Here is a 12,280-nt window from a genome sequence, read left to right as displayed (position 1 = left end):
TGGTTGGTCTTGTTTGGTCCTGGTTGGTCTTGTTTGGTCCTGGTTGGTCTTGTTTGGTCCTGTTTGGTCCTGGTTGGTCTTGTTTGGTCCTGGTTGGTCTTGTTTGGTACTGGTTGGTCTTGTTTGGTCCTGGTTGGTCCTGGTTGGTCTTGTTTGGTCCTGGTTGGTCTTGTTTGGTCCTGGTTTGTCCTGGTTGGTCTTGTTTGGTCCTGGTATCTCTTGTTTGGTCCTGGTTGGTCTTGTTTGGTCCTGGTTTGTCCTGGTTGGTCTTGTTTGGTCCTGGTTGGTCTTGTTTGGTCCTGGTTGGTCTTGTTTGGTCCTGGTTGGTCCTGTGAAACTGAGAATCTCTGGACCAGGTGGGATTCAATTCCATCTGATCAGAACAGGAGAATCTCTGGTAATTTTCCCTCATAAAGTGTAAAGAAATAAATCAAAAAGAGAGTGATAATATAGTAGAGCCCAGACAGTCTGCTTATCTTGACAAACTTTATTGATTGTTATTGTTAAGTGGAAGAACCATCGTGCATGCACATACAAGGACAGGGGAGGGGCTATCTCATCACAACACCTATGGAAGCAGAGGATGTAGACTGGGTAGGGACAGAGACACGCAGTGGTGTAGCCAGGATACGTGTTGCCATGCCCACTGATGGTTCAGCAAACACAGGGCAGGGTCTTAACCCCAGAACCTGCAGGATGGGGCTAAACCCCACAACCTGCAGACTGGATGGGACTTAACCCCAGAACCTGCAGGATGGGGCTAAATCCCACAACCTGCAGACTGGATGGGACTTAACCCCAGAATCCCACAACCTGCATACAGGATGGGACTTAACCCCATAATCTGCAGGATGGTGCTAAATCCCACAACCTGCAGACTGGATGGGACTTAACCCCCAGAACCTGCAGGATGGTGCTAAATCCCACAACCTGCAGACTGGATGGGACTTAACCCCCAGAATCTGCAGGATGGTGCTAAACCCCACAACCTGCCTACAGGATGGGACTTAACCCCCAGAACCTGCAGGATGGTGCTAAACCCCACAACCTGCCTACAGGATGGGACTTAACCCCAGAATCTGCAGGATGGTGCTAAATCCCACAACCTGCCTACAGGATGGGACTTAACCCCAGAATCTGCAGGATGGGGCTAAATCCCACAACCTGCCAACAGGAAGGGACTTAACCCCAGAATCTGCAGGATGGGGCTAAATCCCACAACCTGCAGATGCCACTGCCTTTTTCATGGGTTGCATTTCTGAATATTTTTCTTCTTCTTATAAATACAAAACTGAGATATGTAACAAACACCTCTGATCAGGTTAATTTGTAAACAAGGTGTAGGTAGAAAGGAGGGAGGAAAGGAGGGAGGGGAGGAAAGGAGGGAGGAAAGGAGGAGGGAGGGAGGGGGAGGGAGGAAAGGAGGGAGGAAAGGAGGGAGGAAAGGAGGGAGGGAGGGGGAGGGAGGAAAGGAGGGAGGAGGGAGGGAGGGAGGGAGAGGAGGGGGGAGGAAAGGAGGGAGGAAAGGAGGGAGGGAGGGAGGGGGAGGGAGGGAGGGAGGGAGGGAGGGGGAGGGAGGGAGGAAAGGAGGGAGGAAAGAGGGAGGGAGGGAGGGGGGGGAGGAAAGGAGGGAGGAAAGGAGGGAGGGAGGGGGGAGGGGGAGGAAAGGAGGTAGGAAAGGAGGGAGGGGAGGGGGAGGGAGGGGGAGGGAGGGGGGGGGGGAGGAAAGGAGGGAGGGAGGGGGAGGGAGGGGGAGGGAGGAAAGGAGGGAGGGGGAGGGAGGGGAGGAAAGGAGGGAGGAAAGAGGGAGGAAAGGAGGGAGGGGGAGGAAAGGAGGGAGGAAAGGGGGGAGGGGGAGGAAAGGAGGGAGGGGGATATCAGGAAGAAAGGAGGGAGGAAAGGGGGAGGAAAGGAGGAAGGGGGAATATAAGGAAGAAAAGAGGGGTGTAAGGAAGTATTTAGCTGAGTGAGGTGAGCTGGGCGTTTCCTCTCGCCGCTCCAACAGCTTCATTTTTCATATTTACATAAACGTCATTTTTTTTCTTCACAAGTCATATATATTTCTAATTAATCAAACAGTTTTTTTTCAAAGTGTAAAGGCTGAGTTCTAGAAAATAACATTACAAAGGAGGTCACGTTACAAATGATATCAAAACCCAAATGAAAGACAAGTCAATGTAAACAAAAACCAAAAAAAGCCGAACAAACAAACAACAACAGTGTACAGGACATTGACATGTCTTACAGCCCAGTAGTAGTGAAGACTGTGTACAGGCTGTGTGTGTCTGTCTAGTAGTAGTGAAGACTGTGTACAGGCTGTGTGTGTCTGTCTAGTAGTAGTGAAGACTGTGTACATGCTGTGTGTGTCTGTCTAGTAGTAGTGAAGACTGTGTACAAGCTGTGTGTGTGTCTGTCTAGTAGTAGTGAAGACTGTGTACAGGCTGTGTGTCTGTCTAGTAGTAGTGAAGACTGTGTACAGGCTGTGTGTGTCTGTCTAGTAGTAGTGAAGACTGTGTACAGGCTGTGTGTGTCTGTCTAGTAGTAGTGAGACTGGTACAGGCTGTGTGTGTCTGTCTAGTAGTAGTGAAGACTGTGTACAGGCTGTGTGTGTCTGTCTAGTAGTAGTGAAGACTGTGTACAGGCTGTGTGTGTCTGTCCAGTAGTAGTGAAGACTGTGTACAGGCTGTGTGTGTCTGTCTAGTAGTAGTGAAGACTGTGTACAGGCTGTGTGTCTGTCTAGTAGTAGTGAAGACTGTGTACAGGCTGTGTGTGTCTGTCTAGTAGTAGTGAAGACTGTGTACAGGCTGTGTGTGTCTGTCTAGTAGTAGTGAAGACTGTGTACAGGCTGTGTGTGTCTGTCTAGTAGTAGTGAAGACTGTGTACAGGCTGTGTGTGTCTGTCTAGTAGTAGTGAAGACTGTGTACAGGCTGTGTGTGTCTGTCGGCAAAATAGTACAGCTGACCCCCCAAAGAATACCATGATAATATGTACATTATGATTGCATTTACTTGTAGTGTGTCATGATCCAGTCGTCATGACGACTCCATAAAGACAACGAGAAAAGCTTTAACCCCAAACCGTTGGTGTTGTAGCCTACAACTAAAACATGACAGTTGTGTATTTTGTGTTTCAAGAGAAACATGTACACACGTCTCCATTAATACATTGTTGGTCTATATATATATATATATATATATATATATATATATATATTTGTTTGTTCAGTTTTTCATCGGGTACAAATAATCATAGTCGTATAATTTATGCAGACAAAACAAGCGAAACCCAAAGGGTAAATAGAGAAGCTAAATATAGACATTTTTTATTATATTTTTAAATTCTCTCCCATAATATAAAAAGTCATCAACTATATCAATGGATATACTGTAATTTCTATAAAAACAACATCTGTACCAGTATCATTATTATTACTATGGGATAACCTAAGGGTTTTGACTAAAGGGACTAGATGATGGTTTCAACAGTAAACCCTCCATGGAGAAAAAGACAGCATGCCTCCCAAATGGCACCTTATTCCCTACATAGTGCACTACTTTGAACAGGGCCCTATGGCACCTTATTCCCCATACATAGTGCACTACTTTGAACAAGGCCCTATATATATGGCACCTTATTCCCTACATAGTGCACTACTTTTAACAGGGACCTATGGCACCCTATTCCCTATAGTGCACTACTTTGGAACAGGGCCCTATTAGTGCACTACTTTTAACAGATGGCACCCTATTCCATATAGGGCATATATAGGAATAGGGGTCCGTTTGGGAAGCAGACCTCTGTCCTCTAACCATAATAAGTTATTCTCTGTAAAAATCTGACTGCACAGACAGATGGAAACACCGGGAGCATCTGAACCTTTGGCTTTGAGTGATAAACGGTGACAATCACAAACCATCATGATCTAATCCACACATCAACGTCCTCGCTGTTTAGCACGCTGTCGACTACACACCATCCACACACAACTACTCCCCTCCATCTCTATCATCACCTGGTCTAGTAATGACACAGCACTGTGTTGTGGGTTTATAGTACCCCATTTTACCCCCACCTCCCCTCCATCTCTCTATTCCATCACCTGGTCTAGTAATGACACAGCACTGTGTTGTGGGTTTATAGTACCCCATTTACCCCCACGTCCCCTCCATCTCTCTATTCCATCACCTGGTCTAATAATGACACAGCACTGTGTTGTGGGTTTATAGTACCCCTTTTACCCCCACCTACCCTCCATCTCTCTCTATTCCATCACCTGGTCTAATAATGACACAGCACTGTGTTGTGGGTTTATAGTACCCCATTTTACCCCCACCTCCCCTCCATCTCTCTCTATTCCATCACCTGGTCTAGTAATGACACAGCACTGTGTTGTGGGTTTATAGTACCCCATTTTACCCCCACCCCCTCCATCTCTCTCTATTCCATCACCTGGTCTAGTAATGACACAGCACTGTGTTGTGGGTTTATAGTACCCCATTTTACCCACACCTCCTCCATCTCTCTCTATTCCATCACCTGGTCTAGTAATGACACAGCACTGTGTTGTGGGTTTATAGTACCCCATTTTACCCCACCTCCCCTCCATCTCTCTCTATTCCATCACCTGGTCTAATAATGACACAGCACTGTGTTGTGGGTTTATAGTACCCCATTTTTACCCCCACCTCCCCTCCATCTCTCTATTCCATCACCTGGTCTAGTAATGACACAGCACTGTGTTGTGGGTTTATAGTACCCCATTTTACCCCCACGTCCCCTCCATCTCTCTCTATCCCATCACCTGGTCTAGTAATGACACAGCACTGTGTTGTGGGTTTATAGTACCCCCTTTTACCCCCACCTCCTCCATCTCTCTCTATCCCATCACCTGGTCTAGTAATGACACAGCACTGTGTTGTGGGTTTATAGTACCCCATTTTACCCCCACCTCCCCTCCATCTCTCTCTATTCCATCACCTGGTCTAGTAATGACACAGCACTGTGTTGTGGGTTTATAGTACCCCATTTTACCCCCACCTCCCCTCCTCTCTCTATCCCATCACCTGGTCTAGTAATGACACAGCACTGTGTTGTGGGTTTATAGTACCCCCCTTTTACCCCCACCTCCCCTCCATCTCTCTCTATCCCATCACCTGGTCTAGTAATGACACAGCACTGTGTTGTGGGTTTATAGTACCCCTTTTACCCCCACCTCCCCCTCCATCTCTCTCTCTATCCATCACCTGGTCTAGTAATGACACAGCACTGTGTTGTGGGTTTATAGTACCCCATTTTACCCCCACCTCCCCTCCATCTCTCTCTATTCCATCACCTGGTCTAGTAATGACACAGCACTGTGTTGTGGGTTTATAGTACCCCCTTTTACCCCCACCTCCCCTCCATCTCTCTATTCCATCACCTGGTCTAATAATGACACAGCACTGTGTTGTGGGTTTATAGTACCCCATTTTACCCCCACCTCCCCTCCATCTCTCTCTATTCCATCACCTGGTCTAATAATGACACAGCACTGTGTTGTGGGTTTATAGTACCCCATTTTACCCCCACCTCCCCTCCATCTCTCTATTCCATCACCTGGTCTAATAATGACACAGCACTGTGTTGTGGGTTTATAGTACCCCATTTTACCCCCACCTCCCCTCCATCTCTCTCTATCCCATCACCTGGTCTAGTAATGACACAGCACTGTGTTGTGGGTTTATAGTACCCCATTTTACCCCCACCTCCCCTCCATCTCTCTCTATTCCATCACCTGGTCTAGTAATGACACAGCACTGTGTTGTGGGTTTATAGTACCCCTTTTACCCCCACCTCCCTCCATCTCTCTATCCCATCACCTGGTCCAGAACCTGCAGGATGGTGCTAAACCCCACAACCTGCCAACAGGATGGGATTTTGCAGAACTTTACTTAACTAGGCAAGTCAGTTAAGAACAAATTCTTATTTACAATGACGGCCTAGGAACAGTGGGTTAACTGCCTTCTTCAGGGGTAGAGCGACAGATTTTTACCTTGTCTGCAGGGGACTCGATCTTGCAACCTTCGTGCCTTTCTAGTACCCCATTTTACCCCACCTCCCCAACCCTAACCTTAATCCTCACCCTGAGCTTCAGCCCTAACCTAACCTCAACCCTAATCCTAACCTAATCCCAAAATTAACCCTAATCCTAACCTGATCCTAACTATAACACTTGGCCAGTCCTTAACTTTAACCCCAATCCTGACCTAACCTAACCCCAACCTTAACCCTAATCCTAACCTGATCCTAACCATAACACTTGCCCAGTCCTTAACTTTAACCCCAATCCTAACCTAAACTAATCCCAACCTTAACCCTAATCCTAACCTAACCCCAACCTTAACCCTAACCTAGCTCCAACCTTAACCCTAATCCTAACCCTAATCCTAACCTGATCCCAACCTTAACCCTAATCCTAACCTGATTCTAACTCTAACACTTGCCCAGTCCTTAACTTTAACCCCGTTCCTAATCCTAACCCCAGTAGCTAGGAAACAACGTAGACGCTGACAGAGAGAATGTCAAAGGAATCCGAACCCTACAATCATGTAAACACTCTTACAAAACGGGATCACATTCTACGATGTATTTTACAGGATTGGTTTTGTCTTTTCACGAAGCCCTAACAGTTGAAATGTGTTGTTTTACAATGGTAAGGTTTTAAATCTAGTAGCTCTTCTATAGCTCTACCAACACAGACAATCTACTAACCTTTACAAATTAAAAACCCACTGTATCAAAATTAACAGCACACAATATCTGAGGTATAAATGTCCTTCTTTAGTTGACTGACTTCTCTCTCTCTTAGGAGCTGCTAAAATCATGATCAACAGCATATATTGCAATACCCAGGCCTCAAAGTTCTTTCTCTGTGTCTCTCTCTGTCTCTCTGTCTGTCTCACTCACATACTGGTTTGTTGGTTGGTCGGTTGGTCGGTCGGTTGGTTGGTTGGTTGGTTGCTCGATTGTGTCCCTGTCAGAAAGGATTGGTTGTTGTCTGGTTGTGGGGAGGTTGGTTGGTTGGTAGGGTAGTAATTGGTTGTTGTATGGTTATAGGGAGGTTGGTTGGTTGGTTGCTCGGTTGTATCCCTGTCAGAAAGGATTGGTTGTTGTCTGGTTGTGGGGAGGTTGGTTGGTTGGTAGGGTAGTAATTGGTTGTTGTATGGTTTTAGGGAGGTTGGTTGGTTGGTTGCTCGGTTGTATCCCTGTCAGAAAGGATTGGTTGTTGTTTGGTTTAGGGAGGTTGGTTGGTGGGTTAGTATGGGGCGTAGCGGCTGTAGCCTCCCTGTATATACTAGCCTGCAGGGAGGACAACACCAGCCCCACGTCGTCAGCATGACTCCTCGTCTTGGCATCAGCCAACGGGGCAAACGGATTCTGAAACACACACGTAACCATAGAGAAATAATGTAAGAATTCTGAAATGCACACGTAACCATAGAGATAAGGTAAGAATTCTGAAATGCACACGTAACCATAGAGATAATGTAAGAATTCTGAAACGCACACGTAACCATAGAGATAATGTAAGAATTCTGAAATGCACACGTAACCATAGAGATAATGTAAGCATTATGAAACACACACGTAACCATAGAGATAATGTAAGAATTCTGAAACACACACGTAACCATAGCGATAAACTGTATGTAAATCAGTCTGAAACACACGCATAACCATAGAGATAAACTGTATGTAAAGCATCTGAAACACACGTGTAACCATAGAGATAATGTAAGAATTTTGAAAAGCACACGTAACCATAGAGATAATGTAAGCATTCTGAAACACACACGTAACCATAGAGATAATGTAAGCATTCTGAAACACACACGTAACCATAGAGATAAATGTAAGAATTCTGAAATGCACACGTAACCATAGAGATAATGTAAGCATTCTGAAATGAACACGTAACCATAGAGATAATGTAAGAATTCTGAATGAACACGTAACCATAGAGATAATGTAAGAATTCTGAAATGCACACGTAACCATAGAGATAATGTAAATTCTGAAATGCACACGTAACCATAGAGATAATGTAAGCATTATGAAATGAACACGTAACCATAGAGATAATGTAAGCATTCTGAAATGCACACGTAACCATAGAGATAATGTAAGCATTCTGAAATGAACACGTAACCATAGAGATAATGTAAGAATTCTGAAATGCACACGTAACCATAGAGATAATGTAAGCATTCTGAAATGCACACGTAGAGATAATGTAAGCATTATGAAACACACAAGTAACCATAGAGATAATGTAAGAATTCTGAAACACACACGTAACCATAGCGATAAACTGTATGTAAATCATTCTGAAACACACACGTAACCATAAAGATATTCTTCTCATGTATTTGTTTCTATGCCTACAACAGCCATGAAGATCTGTACTGTATATGTACTGTATATGTAAAGATCTGTACTGTATATGTAAAGAGCTGTACTGTATATGTACTGTATATGTAAAGATCTGTACTGTATATGTACTGTATATGTAAAGATCTGTACTGTATATGTACTGTATATGTAAAGATATGTACTGTATATGTACTGTATATGTACTGTATATGTACTGTATATGTAAATATATGTACTGTATATGTACTGTATATGTAAAGATATGTACTGTATATGTAAAGATGTGTACTGTATATGTACTGTATATGTAAATATATGTACTGTATATGTACTGTATATGTAAAGATATGTACTGTATATGTACTGTATATGTAAAAATATGTACTGTATATGTACTGTATATGTAAAAATATGTACTGTATATGTACTGTATATGTAAAGATATGTACTGTATATGCAATGTATATGTAAATATATGTACTGTATATGTAAAGATATGTACTGTATACGTAAAGAATATGTACTGCATATGTACTGTATATGTAAAGATATGTACTGTATATGTAAAGATATGTACTGTATATGTACTGTATATGTACAGTATATGTAAATATATGTAATATATGTACTGTATATGTAAATATATGTACTGTATATGTAAAGATATGTACTGCATATGTATGTATATGTAAAGATATGTACTGTATATGTAAAGATATGTACTGCATATGTACTGTATATGTAAATATATGTACTGTATATGTAAAGATATGTACTGTATATGTAAAGATATGTACTGTATATGTACTGTATATGTAAATATATGTACTGTATATGTACTGTATATGTAAATATATGTACTGTATATGTACTGTATATGTAAAGATATGTACTGTATATGTAAAGATATGTACTGTATATGTACTGTATAAGTAAAGATATGTACTGTATATGTAAAGATATGTACTGTATATGTACTGTATATGTAAAGATATGTACTGTATATGTAAAGATATGTACTGTATATGTAAATATATGTACTGTATATGTAAAGATATGTACTGCATATGTACTGTATATGTAAATATATGTACTGTATATGTAAAGATATGTACTGTATATGTAAAGATATGTACTGTATATGTACTGTATATGTAAATATATGTACTGTATATGTACTGTATATGTAAGATATGTACTGTATATGTAAAGATATGTACTGTATATGTAAAGATATGTACTGTATATGTAAAGATATGTAAAGATATGTACTGTATATGTACTGTATATGTACTGTATATGTAAAGATATGTACTGTATATGTAAAGATATGTACTGTATATGTACTGTATATGTAAAGATATGTACTGTATATGTACTGTATATGTAAAGATATGTACTGTATATGTAAAGATATGTACTGTATATGTACTGTATATGTAAAGATCTGTACTGTATATGTACTGTATATGTACTGTATATGTAAAGATATGTACTGTGTATATGTAAAGATATGTACTGTATATGTACTGTATATGTAAAGATATGTACTGTATATGTAAAGATATGTACTGTATATGTAAAGATATGTACTGTATATGTACTGTATATGTAAAGATATGTACTGTATATGTAAAGATATGTACTGTATATGTAAAGAGATGTACTGTATATGTAAAGATATGTACTGTATATGTACTGTATATGTAAAGAGATGTACTGTATATGTACTGTATATGTAAAGAGATGTACTGTATATGTACTGTATATGTAAAAGATGTACTGTATATGTACTGTATATGTAAAGATATGTACTGTATATGTACTGTATATGTACTGTATATGTAAAGAGATGTACTGTATATGTACTGTATATGTAAAGATATGTACTGTATATGTACTGTATATGTAAAGAGATGTACTGTATATGTACTGTATATGTAAAGCACTTGTCTAAGTCTACTTGTGAAACTCATTGACTGCCTGCTGTGTACTGAATACACACTACTTCCTGACCAACTAACTGCCATTTACCGTTTGTTAGGTTACTGTTACAAACCCAGTGGGATATGGTACATGCAGCATGCACCCAGTCAAAGGCCTTCATGCCAGGCCATCATGCCAGGCCATCATGCCAGGCCTTCATGCCAGGCCTTCATGCCAGGCCTTCATGCCAGGCCTTCATGCCAGGCCTTCATGCCAGGCCATCATGTATCATGCCAGGCCTCATGCCAGGCCTTCATGCCAGGCCATCATGCCAGGCCTTCATGCCAGGCCATTATGCCAGGCCATCATGCCAGGCCTTCATGCCAGGCCTTCATGCCAGGCCATCATGCCAGGCCATCATGCCAGGCCTTCATGCCAGGCCTTCATGCCAGGCCATCATGCCAGGCCATCATGCCAGGCCATCATGCCAGGCCTTCATGCCAGGCCATCATGCCAGGCCATCATGCCAGGCCTTCATGCCAGGCCATCATGCCAGGCCTTCATGCCAGGCCTTCATGCCAGGCCATCATGCCAGGCCTTCATGCCAGGCCTTCATGCCAGGCCTTCATGCCAGGCCTTCATGCCAGGCCTTCATGCCAGGCCATCATGCCAGGCCTTCATGCCAGGCCTTCATGCCAGGCCTTCATGCCAGGCCATCATGCCAGGCCTTCATGCCAGGCCTTCATGCCAGGCCTTCATGCCAGGCCTTCATGCCAGGCCATCATGCCAGGCCTTCATGCCAGGCCTTCATGCCAGGCCATCATGCCAGGCCTTCATGCCAGGCCTTCATGCCAGGCCATCATGCCAGGCCATCATGCCAGGCCTTCATGCCAGGCCTTCATGCCAGGCCTTCATGCCAGGCCTTCATGCCAGGCCATCATGCCAGGCCTTCATGCCAGGCCTTCATGCCAGGCCTTCATGCCAGGCCTTCATGCCAGGCCTTCATGCCAGGCCATCATGCCAGGCCTTCATGCCAGGCCTTCATGCCAGGCCATCATGCCAGGCCTTCATGCCAGGCCTTCATGCCAGGCCATCATGCCAGGCCATCATGCCAGGCCTTCATGCCAGGCCATCATGCCAGGCCTTCATGCCAGGCCTTCATGCCAGGCCTTCATGCCAGGGGCTACTCAGAGGGGTGAGAAACAATGGGTTAATATATGGAGACATCACATAACAACATCAGTAACAACAACAACATCAGCACCGTGCTCTTTTTGTTGTGTATGACGGAATCGCATCACAATGCACCATGCTTGTGTTAGCGGAGTAGATGTCTGTCTGTCTGTCTGTCTGTCTGTCTGTCTGTCTGTCTGTCTGTCTGTCTGTCTGTCTGTCTGTCTGTCTGTCTGTCTGTCTGTCTGTCTGTCTGTTAGGGAGAGGGAGGGAGAGGGAGGGAGAGGTGAAGAGGGACAGATTGAGGGAGAGGTGGATGAACGGAGGAAGACAAGGAAACACAGAAAAGCAAGAGAGAATGAAAAAACACCTGATGGCAAGAGAGGAGAGGAGGAAGGAGAGACAGAGAGAGAGAAGAGGAGGAAGGAGAGACAGAGAGAGAGGAGGAAGGAGAGACAGAGAGAGAGGAGGAAGGAGAGACAGAGAGAGAGGAGAGGAGGAAGGAGAGACAGAGAGAGAGGAGAGGAGGAAGGAGAGACAGAGAGAGAGGAGGAAGGAGAGACAGAGAGAGAGGAGGAAGGAGAGACAGAGAGAGAGGAGGAAGGAAGGAGAGACAGAGAGAGGAGAGGAGGAAGGAGAGACAGAGAGAGGAGAGGAGGAAGGAGAGACAGAGAGAGAGGAGAGGAGGAAGGAGAGACAGAGAGAGAGGAGAGGAGGAAGGAGAGACAGAGAGAGAGGAGAGGAGGAAGGAGAGACAGAGAGAGAGGAG

The 12,280-nt window shown here is 43.8% G+C and overlaps 2 long non-coding RNA genes and 1 pseudogene across 8 annotated transcripts; all 3 read right to left on the bottom strand.

Moving 5' to 3' along the window:
* Window positions 1–472: 472 nt before the first annotated feature.
* Window positions 473–1,142, bottom strand: LOC127929935 (uncharacterized). The gene is made up of 2 exons (XR_008136377.1): window positions 872–1,142; window positions 473–774 (listed from the first exon to the last, which is right to left on the bottom strand). It is a non-coding gene; the product is annotated as an uncharacterized LOC127929935 (long non-coding RNA).
* A 2,665-nt stretch (window positions 1,143–3,807) lies between these two features.
* Window positions 3,808–5,820, bottom strand: LOC127930337 (uncharacterized). 7 transcript variants are annotated; one of them, XR_008138043.1, is made up of 10 exons: window positions 5,656–5,814; window positions 5,420–5,568; window positions 5,244–5,332; window positions 5,125–5,153; window positions 4,889–5,037; window positions 4,713–4,801; window positions 4,596–4,624; window positions 4,450–4,509; window positions 4,245–4,362; window positions 3,808–4,072 (listed from the first exon to the last, which is right to left on the bottom strand). It is a non-coding gene; the product is annotated as an uncharacterized LOC127930337 (long non-coding RNA). The 7 variants fall into 7 exon arrangements; XR_008138045.1 differs by lacking the exon at window positions 4,713–4,801; XR_008138041.1 differs by lacking the exons at window positions 4,450–4,509; window positions 4,596–4,624 and having other exon boundaries at window positions 5,745–5,820.
* A 289-nt stretch (window positions 5,821–6,109) lies between these two features.
* LOC127930333 (RNA binding protein fox-1 homolog 1-like) overlaps window positions 6,110–12,280 on the bottom strand; it is a 119,734-nt pseudogene continuing 113,563 nt past the window's right edge.

This window comes from Oncorhynchus keta, chromosome 5, assembly GCF_023373465.1.
Source record: "Oncorhynchus keta strain PuntledgeMale-10-30-2019 chromosome 5, Oket_V2, whole genome shotgun sequence".
NCBI lineage: Eukaryota > Metazoa > Chordata > Actinopteri > Salmoniformes > Salmonidae > Oncorhynchus > Oncorhynchus keta.
The sequence above is the reverse complement of the archived record's forward strand: the minus strand, read 5'-3'. Positions and strand labels throughout refer to the sequence as shown.